General features: G+C 37.4%; 1 pseudogene; it reads left to right on the top strand.

Annotated features, from left to right (window-relative positions):
- Positions 1-2,552: 2,552 nt before the first annotated feature.
- Positions 2,553-3,475, top strand: LOC105307596 (annotated as a pseudogene).
- Positions 3,476-11,236: the final 7,761 nt, after the last annotated feature.

Below are 11,236 nucleotides of genomic sequence, written 5' to 3' on the forward strand. Positions count from 1 at the left end.
CATGGACAATGGACTAGTGGTTACCAGAGGGTAGGGGGTGGGAGAAGAGGGAAGAGGTGGACAGAGTAAAGGGTGCCAAATATAGGGGATTGGGGGAGGGTAAAATGGGTAAAGGGGATCAAATATATGGTAGCTGAAGAAAACTGGACTTCAGGTGGTACACACACAATAGAATATATAGATGTCAAACATAATATACACCTGAATATTATATAATTGTGTTATCCAATGTTACCCCAATAAACTTAATTTAAAAAGCAAATAAAATAAATAAATTTTATAAGTTAAAAAAAAAAAAAGTTGGTCACATAAATATGTGGGCAGTGTTTCTCCATGAGAAGACACTTAAGAGAAGAGAAATCCAGAGTGTCTTCTGGAAGTCTTCAAATTTCTGAAACAGAATAATTAGTTTGACAGTTTTTTATCAATACAGATCTAAAGGGGTCACTAGAGATGAACCTCCAACTCTGTGAGTTGATGGATATACTTTTCAAAGTCATGAGGCAACAGTCTTGGGATTATAGGTGTTTGCAATGTTAAAAAATGATTTAAAAAAACAATTTAGGTGAGACAAACTTTATTTACTACTTCTTGAGGTAAACAATGTTTACTTAGAGAACTGCAAAATGGAACACAAGAAAGGAAGCTTTTATAGCATAAAGAATAAAGAACAAAGAAGAAAAAAATTAAAAATATCTGATTGGCTGGGGCCACATAGTTAAACTTGTTTGAGGTGAAAAGTTCCAGATTTGCTTGGTGCTGGAGGATTGGCTGACCAGATATACTGCATTTTAGGTCAAACAGAGGTTATACAAGGGCATGAAAGTTGTCTAAGTTTTGCTTTGCTTACAAGGCATTTCAATATCAGGTTTTTGAAAAATGGAGAAAGTAGGAATTTTGCAGGCATTCTATTAAGAAGAAACAGGGAGCATATACAATATATTCAGACCATGTTTGTTGTATCATAGGAAGAAATTTTGCTTTCTAGCTATCTTCCCACTCTGATTCCCCTGCCTCAGCATAGCACAGGAAATAGCACTGACTAGAGTTATGAAAATAGGCAATTCTGACTCATCCTTGTCAAAACAGTTTCCTTTTTTGTTGTTTTGTTTCTCTTTTCAATTTTACATTCTGCTTTTTCCTTTTCTGAACTCTACAAAGGCAAAGTCAGTCCCACCCTCACCCCCAATGGGCTCACCCACTAAGCCCAATGCTTCAGGCTTCAATTGGTCTGGTCCAAACTTACCAAAGTGCTCCTCAAATTTTCTTACCCCTCACCCCATTAGTAAATTTTCACTAGATTCACTAGCTCCATTTCAGTCACCTTCATCACAAGCCTTCTTAAAACCTCATAATCCTAAATTTCTTCTCCAAAAATTTTAAGCAAATTGGAGTGATTCAACATATCTGAGTGTGAGTGATACTAGTCCGCCTCTGCCAAACAAAATGAAAATGGCCTTTTAAAATAATTGTCACAACAACAACAATAAAACCCTCACATTTGCATAATATCTCACCGCTTACAAAGTCCACTCCCAAATGATATTGTTTACTCTTCACAGAGCAAGATAAAGTTAATTAGTCTCATTTACTTTCAGATGAGGCTCATAGCCTTACAGTCAAAGAGATTTGACCAAAATTGGATAGTTAAAAATTGAAAGAGCTGAAACTTCAACTAAAGAATTGACTAAAAGTGAAAGTCTCGAGGTCTTGGAGGTTTTGTACATATATATTATGAACTCGCCCTAGAATATTCTTCTTAATTCTCATGGCTATATATTGGTATTTCTCCATGTCCTTGCTTCTTCATACCCTATCCAACACTGATAGGGGCATTTAGAAAGTGTAGATGTTTAAGAGCTTTTGCATCCTACCTATGGTAAGAGGGCTACCATGCTAGCCATCTTGTATGATTTTACAAATGAATAAAACTCCCATGATCTAATTATTTGTTACTGTCATTTTGATTTTTCTATATACATTGAGTATCAATTATTTCTTCAAACCCATTCTTGCTTTAGGAATTTCTCCTCTACTCTTCCCTCAGAACAAAATTTTTCGTCCTTTTTACCTGATTCCCACACTTCTGTCAGATATTACATACTCTGGGAAGTTTTCCCTGACCTTGCCCAAATCTTGCCAGATTTAATAAAGTAAGTCATTTATATGCCCCCATAAAATTTTATAAATCCTTTATTATATTTTTTAATATTGCTATTATCTCTTTTTCATTCTCTGAATCTATTTCAAGTTTAAGATCCAGAAGAACAAAAACCAACTCTATCTTGCATACTTACTACTGCATCTTCCTTGCCCTATACATTGCCTGGTGCATATATTAGTCACTGCAGTTTTAGTGTTGTTCATATATCTGTTTTGATATCTAAGGTTCTCCTACAAATGAACGCTTCATTGTTTTGGTGTCACTGCAGTTCAGGGAAGATTTACACTAAGTAAAAAAGCAAAAACCACTCTAGGAGAATTTCTGAAGACCTACAGACCTATGCACAGCATTTCCTTAAGAGAAGCTTTATCCTACTTTAATGTCCATCATGGAACCCAACATTAATGCTGGACACTTTCTGCTAACTGGCTTTGTAGGCCTGTAAAAGGCTGATACCGATCTCCATTCCATTATTTGCAGTCTACATCACCATACTTCTTGACAATGGCATTCTCATATTTCTCATCAGGGATGACCATAACCTCCATGAGCCCATGTACTATTTCTTAGCCATGCTGGCAACCACAGACTTCAGGACGACCCTGATCATAATTCCTATAGTGCTGTGTGTGCTGCGGATGAATCACAGGGAAATCAGCCATGGTGCCTGCTTTCTCCAAGCCTGCTTCCCATAGTCTCCCTATCACAGAGTCTGGAATTTTGCTTGCTATGTCTTATGATCGGTTCATTGCCATCTGCCACCTGCTAAGATGTACTTCCATTCTTACCAACACTCAAGTAATAAAGATTGGAAGTGGAGTTTTTATGAGAGGATTTGTTCTCATTTGCCCCCCAGTATTGCCTCTCTATTGGTTTTCCTATTGCAGATCCCATGTTCTCTCTCACCCATTCTGCCTACATCAGGATGTTATCAAACTAGCCTGTGCTGACATCACCTTCAATCATCTGTATTCTGCTGTGGCAATATTTCCTATGGTCCTACTGAACTGTCTTATAATCTTTTGCTCCAATATTTTGATTTTCAAGACTACCATGAGAATTGTTTCTGGAGAAGAGAGGTCTAAAGCCATTAATACTTGCATCTCACACATCAGCTGCATCTTGGTCATCTATGTCTATATTTGATTTGATGTTTATCCATTGATTTGGGAAGAATGTTCCCCACCTAGTACACATTGCAGTGACCTACATCTATTTCTTTTTCCCTCTTTTTATGAACCCTGTCATCTACAGCATTAAATTAAGCAGATTTGCAGTAGTATACTCCAATTATTCTCTCTGCCCCCATAAAGAACACGACATATACTTTCTTTTGACTGGGAAAGGATGAAGAGATTATAAATGTAATGATAATTTAACTGGCATAAGTTTCTTAAAAAAACACATTAAAATAAATGGACAATGTCAGAACAAAATGTCTTTCAGATACAATTTTTTTTTCCAAACTCTTTTTTTTTTAATGAGGATAAAATGTAATAAGCCATGTAAAACACTAAACACAGTGCAAGGTATTGGCATGTATTCAGTTGATATTTATTGGGTACTCCAATACTCCCCTCCATCTAATAGCAGCTCTGATGTGACTCTGAGTTCTGTGGCATGGTCCCACAAATTTAAACAAGTTTCATTCAGGGCTTTTTAAAAATACATTGACCTAATATTCCTTCAACCTTGACTTTTACTTGTTTTTCTTCTTGTATAAAAGTAGTTGCCTTCTCGAGAACATTGTCATCAATAAAGCAGAGAGTGTCTCTGAGCTAATTTCCAAATGATTGCCATTGAGCACAGTGTACGTATAACACAACTGTACATCTAAATGTTAATGCTCAATTTTTATGTAGTAAGTGAATTAAAATAAAGAAGTAAATTAATTTCTGGTCCAGAGGAAGAATTTTTTTATGAATTTTGATGAGGGAGTGCCAATAAGAAATTCTGTATAATCGGAGCCTGAAGAGGAAATTAATTCATATTGAACTGGACATGAATGGAGCTTGCTGTTTATTCCTCATGTATGCAATATACAGAGGTAAAAACGGGGAAGCTATGTGTGTCTATGTGAGAGAGAATAAAAGGAGTAGACACTTGTACTAGAGGTGGAAGAAGACCTGGACTGGAGAAGGGTTTCATGACAGGCTGCAGGAATAGCTTTCACCCACATATCATCAGGTGAGGAGGATCTCTGAGCCAGATAAGATCCCATTCTCCATGGCTGCAGTAAGGTGGTTATAGATTCAATACAGGAAGAAGAAAGAGTAAAACTGCCAGGGTTCAACAAGACTTGTGCAGACCACCTAGTCACAAATTATTTTCCTAAAGATGAAATCAGGGCCCTTGGTTTTATGCAGAAATAGTAGATTCCCTTACCCTGGATCACCAAAGGAAAATAACTCAGAATTTGGGGTAATATGGAGGCAAACTAAATGTGCAAACATGACCATGTCAGACGTTCTGATGCCGTTTACAAGCTATGTAATGTGCCATGTGTGTGACAGGCCCATGAGATTGGCACACCTTTCTGTTTAGGAACACTTGCTACATTTGAAATTCCTCTTCATTGTTTATCTTTCTGCCTCTCCTACTGGACTATAAAACCCACTGTATTCCAGCTACATATACAGTACTTTGAATAGAGTAGGCGCTTAATAAAATGTTACTAAATAAAATACTAAACTAACAGTATGTGATGTTTCTGTGTCTCTCTACTCATATTTCTGCATCTTATAGATACATGATAGATAGATGATAGATAGATAGATATAGGTGACTGTCGTTAGTGCATTCCGCAAGCTGTTTACCCACTCCTATGTGATAAGAGACTCCTCTAAGTGAATAACCTGTCTGCCTGTTTTTCCCTGAACACATATTCAGGATATACCGAAGCCAGCCTCTTAGGACTTCTTTTTCAACTTTCCTTTGTTTCCACTGATGAATTTTAATTTTAATGCAGTTATATGAAATGTTGATTTTTAGTGAACGTTTTTCAATTATCGTAGTCTCCATGTTTTTCTAAGAGCTGCTGGGTACCAAAAAAAAAGAAAACATCTCCTTCCCACAGCAGTCCATTTAGTGTAAGACAAAAAAAGAGACCCTCAATATCAAGTATGTTGATAATAATGCTCGTAATAACCTTGAATTCAAGTTGTGGTTTATTGTGTCTGTCAAAATACATTTTTTTTTTTTTTTTGTCCAGTGAAGAGTTCTGTAGACGTTTAGACCACTAGTGCCATGAACTGGGCCTGACCTTAAAATAAGGTTTTTATTATATCATCAGTACATGGAAGTATCTAGTGAACCTGAGGGGCTGGTGGTCACTCAGAAACAGGTTCAGTGTCTTGAGAGCGGTGTTTTGAGAGTCTCATTGGTGTTTGCCCGCTGGAAACCATGGGATTAGAGCATAGAGTAATGGCTCCAGCCTGGCAATATGTTAGCAGAGTTATGGGGCAGAAAATACTGTGATGAGATGTATTTAGATAGAGATAGACTAACAAACAGCTCAGTATATTCTGACCTGCCAGTCAGTATCCATCTTCTCCTCTATGTACAGGAATGGATATGGGTTTACTATCATAAAGAAGATTTCCCATAAAGCATAGTCATACTTTAAAACATTAGTGAAATACACGTGTCATCTTTTTGCCCTGACAAGGCTCTGGGTGTGAAACTGCTACTGGCTTCATGCCATTCCAGGTGCATTGAGGCACTAGTGAGATAACATTGCAATAAAACACACCTGATTTTATCAATACAATCTGATATATTTAAATTACACAGCAATTTTTTTTTAAATTTATATATAACTTTTAAGGGCAGTGGTTATGGTCTAGATATCACTTCCACCAAAATCAATATTCTCTATAACTTCACACATGTTCAGTTTATGCTGGCTGAATGGCAGAATGAACTTTATGTCCCTGATCATTCTTAGAGGGCCTCTGCCTGCCACGCCGGGGCTTTGAGGGGGTCTGACTGTGGCCATAGAGGCATGAACATAAGCTAGAGAGAAGAAGCTCAACATCCATCTCCAGCACTGGGAACCACAAGAGTTGAAGCACTGCTAGGTGCTAGTTAGAGGGAGACTCAGAATCAATCAACCATCCATGGAGAAGTCAGGCAATCAACCTGTTTGTGGCCACCGGGTAACACAAGAGTGCCTAAGGGAGATGCATTGCTTGTCCAGCTTTGTGCTAAACATTAGGGGACTTATCCATAGGCCCAAGTGGGCAAGATAAAAAACAGTGAGTGAAGAGTACAGGAAAAGCCTCAGGTGGAAAATTAAAGACCAGTGGCATAGAGAGGGGAAAAATGTGAAGGAAGTATAGAAGACAAGGAGGAGAGCCAGGGAGATAGGAGTGAAGATCAGAAAAGGAGCCCAAGGGAAGGCAAGGGAAGATCTGTTTGTGTGTAGAGTGTTAAAGGAAGAAGAGAAATCAGGGTGTTCCCCTGGAACTCAAAGGCTCTGGGATAAAATATTAAATTCAGGAAAATAATTCTTTATCAGTGACTAACCCCTAGGAGTTCCTGTGCATGCAGGGTTGGAAGGATTGAGATGGCATGCTATCCGAACCATGAGACAACAGGCCCAAACTTTCAGCTCCTCCCAGGAGTCTTATCTCTTGGGCACAGCTTTATGGTCTCCAAGCACTGCCACCTCCCTCTACAGTGAATGATGCAGGATAAAGCCCTCTTGAAACAGGGCAGAGGACAGTCTCTCAAGTTTCATATGGAAGAGAAGCTCTGCCACTTACGGGCATATGACCTTGCAAAGTCACTTAACCGCTGTTTTAGTTATTTCAATGTCGACTGTAATAAAATCATTTTTAACAGGAGTTTTTGAAGTTAAAATGAAAAATAATGTTTCTGGCATGCTGATACATTAGGAGAGACACATTAGCTCAATATTTGCATTCAAACATATTTTTTAACTTGTGTATTTGGCCTGTATCTATTTTCATGATCTAGTGCCTCTCATACAAATCACAACTGATACTAAGCATTTCCAGGGCTTTACTCAGCAGTTAGTAAGGAGTCATTCTTCAAAGTTTTACTTCTATCAAGGCAAAGGTACCCTTCTTCCAAGAGCATCTCACAAGTAACCCAAGCTTCACTTGGCTCTTTGAGCCTGTGGATCCCCTACTCACTCAGATTTGTTGCATCTTTAACCAATTACTTAACTGACCCAGCATGGGTCATCCAGTTATGACCTTTCTAGCTTTCTAAAAACTCACCATTATATGTTTCTCAATACACAATCTAGTGCAGCAGTTTTGTAATTAAACAATCTGATTTAGGATGCCAGCTTCCATTTACTGGCTGTGTACTCTTTAACGAATCATTTCATCTTTCCGTGTCTTGGTCTGCTCACATTATTGGATTGCTTTAATAATGGAATGTATTAATATCTATAATGCACTTAATAGTTCTGGCTCATAGTAAATGCTATAGAATGTTTAGTCGTGGTTGTCATTGTTGGTATTATTATAAGATATTTTGTGAAAATGGGATCCTTTGACATTCAGGGCAAGAAGAAAGTGAGATGGGATCCTTTGACATTCAGGCCAAAGAAAGTGAGGACTCAGTAAAAACTTTCTTGCAAGTGCAATGTTTGATAACATACAAGATATTCTGAAGGAAAAATGTGCATTTTATTCTCACGAGAAATCTGTAAGAAAACAAGACATGTTGGAGAGTTTAGTGCTGTTTGTCAAAAGAAGATTTTGAGATCCCAGAGACTGAGGGACTTGGGGCACTACACTTAGAAACTGGAGGAACCAAATGTACAGAGGTGGTGGTGGCATTCTTCTGCAGGCCGAAGTGTTCTTGGGAGCAGAACATTGAATTTACACACTCTCATGAGAATTCAGAGGAGCTCTCTTCTGAGGATGTTGGAAGCCTCTGTTTAGAGACTTTTCCCTTCCTGGTGGCTCTCGCTAATTTGATACAGACTTCCAACAAGCCTAAATTGTGGGTCAGTCATACAGACTAGATGCTTTGGGGACTACTTTTGAGATTGGACATTTATTCAGTAACATTTAAGTGACTTTGAAGCAGAATGTGTGATAGAGTGCTTAAGTCATCAAGATATATATCTAAAATTAGACATGTAGGGAAAATGGAGTCTTTAAAACTAGATATTCATTGATTTACAAATATAATCTGAGTACCTACTTGTTTTCTAGTACTGCATGAGGCCAACATGATAAAAAATGATATATATATATGCATGTATGTGGGGTGGTAGGCACAAAATGATGGTCTAACAAATATTAATTAAAATCATTATTAATAGTTGTAGAAATCTATTAGCAGTAATATTTTAGCAGCCACTACATGCCAAGTACAGCACTATTAGGAGATTATATTCATTATACTTCAATAAAACTCTCTGAAACAGATTTTTATGTCTTATTTTTACTGATAAAAATAAAATCTGATAATTTGAAAATTTTTTTCAATATCGTGTATCTAGTCAAGATTCAAGTTTAAATTTTTTCTATGGAATAGCTTAAATACTTCTATGATATAAACATAAAATATTAAATATATGTCATATTTTAAATATAAAGTAAAAAGACCCCTTACCCCTACCTTCCTATCTTCTTTAGAGATAATAAACTAGTGTGTATCCCATTAGATGTTTTTCTACACATTAATATACACATATGAAAATATTCAAATATATATTTGATAATAAGGTTTGTGACAGGGGCTGTGTGTGGCACTCTTATTTCCATTATGCTACACCAAGAGCAGTGCTGGCTTGTGCTCTTGGGTTAGAGTGAATATAGACTAAGACTCCAAATAAGCCAGTGGTTTTTAAAAGTGATGAACTCATTGGTTTTACTGTCAACAATGGAGAGAAAAGGGAAGACATTTTCTCAGCATTTCTACTTAGTAAAAGGAAGTGGGGAATGAATGAGACCTTGGTCTCCTGCCTCCAACCCTCCTTTTATGGAATCACCAAGTTCTTTCTTCAGAGCTCCCTCTGGAGAGCCCCAGCTGAGTCAGTTGTTCCATCAACCACTCCTGCCATCTTGTAGCTTCTGCAGCATCTAAAGACTACTCCTGGAGAAAGACACAAATAAAATGAGGACAAACAAATGCTAGAGGCTACCAAATAGTGACTTAGAAAGTAATAATTATAACAATAATCATTAACGTAATTATTATTTATTATTCCTGTCATTGATAGTCTTGGTCTTTTACAGTGAATCCTAAATTTCAGAGTTTGGATTATTAATGCTATGGGACATTAAATAGGGGAAGAAGATATACTGATTGGCCCAGACTGGAACTACTATAGTAAAGTGAGACAGATGTTTTACAAATATTATCTGCATAGCTAAACTAAAGAGGCAAGATTTTCAGGTCAAAGTCATTTATAGAGAAAATTAAATTAATTTCCCAGAGGGGCACAATTATTGATATGTTACTGTTCTATCATTGGGCATTGAGATTTAAGACAAAAAAAAATATCTACTCCACTTAAGTTAGTTACTTAATGATCAATTATATTTAGTTAGTTAGTTACTTAGTTAAGGTAATGAAAAGCCTCTATATTTTAGTAATTGCAAGGTACCAAGGTATACTGGTGCACATATTTTCTGCCTCTGTGATACTTATATTTTAATGAGAAAGGAAAATAATAATAAAAATAAAATGATAAACAATTACAGCTGTATAGAACTGCTATAAAAGAAACAAAAAGCTTGATGCAATAGAGAATAACAGAGAAAGACTTCCATAAGCTGGTATGACAAATGGGGATTCTCAGAGGAGCTGAAGTGTGGTGTGAAAGAGGCAGAAGTAGAAAAAGCTTTGCCATACGACCACTGGTCCTGGAGCTCCAATTCAATACACAGAGAGGGAAAAGAGCCATATGACCATATTTCAGAAAAGAGGTTACTCAAAGGGACTGCCTTTTCCAGAGGGAACATAGTCTGAGTCATCATAATAGTGACTGAGCCTTCCTTCTGTTGGCCCTAGCTGTGGACCACCATGTGTATACTAAAATAAGAACCTTGTTCTGGACTTATTCTTCACAATTCTACCACATAGAGGGACACTAGAACATGACTATGAAATCCACACCACATTCTTTTGTTTATATCCTAGTCTTCATTTTCAGGGTTTTATGTGGGTTTGTGTGGATCTGGGTATATCTGTTGTGTGTATGCATGAGCAGAGAGAGGATCATCTTCAGAGGAGGAATGAACATGCTAAGAGTTTGAAGAGTTATAACTATGTGGCAGATATTGAAGACATGGGAATATGATGCTGGAAGAAATGATCCACTTCCTTGAAGTGTTGGGAATGAGTGAGGGTTTGAATTTAAGCCCACTTTTAGGCTGAAGTCTTCCCCTGGTGGTGTCACTGGAAAACCACAGTTCGTATATCGATCTGGCTATTAGGCTAGCAATTCTGGGTAGAAGACCCCTTAAGTGTAACTTATACTGGGACCCTGGAAAGCATGCCAGGCTCACATATATCCCTGCCCCATCCCTCTCCCCCAAGTTTTCTCAGTCTCTGATACAGAGTAGGCTCATTTGTGCTCTTCGTGGACAGAAGATGAACTAAGACAGTCATGTTCTTACATATACACAGAGACAGAGACAAAAATCAATCTCTCTCTCTCTCTCTCTCTCTCTCTCTCTCACGCACACACACACACACACACCACACACATACACACACACACACGGGTATATGTTCAAATAATGTTACATGCACTAAAAACCACTAACATATACAAATAGGCATACTTTTGCATTGATACTTTTAGTAATGAATTTAGATATTTAGTAATGTATTCTAATACATTCAAAGTTAAGGCCTGAATGACTCACACCAACATACTGAAAAGCCACCTCCCTAACCATCACATATCCATGTTCACTTCAGTTCATATCAACAAGATTTCAACATTACTCAAGGGGACAGAGATGGAGTCAAGGACAGTTCATTCATTGTTCCCTGTCAACAGCCTTCAGAAACCAATTCTGCTCTCTGAGTCTAGGCTAGTCGCAATGTTTGGTGAATTTTGTTTAACAATAT

Source organism: Pteropus vampyrus, unplaced genomic scaffold, assembly GCF_000151845.1.
Source record: "Pteropus vampyrus isolate Shadow unplaced genomic scaffold, Pvam_2.0 Scaffold504, whole genome shotgun sequence".
NCBI classification, from domain to species: domain Eukaryota; kingdom Metazoa; phylum Chordata; class Mammalia; order Chiroptera; family Pteropodidae; genus Pteropus; species Pteropus vampyrus.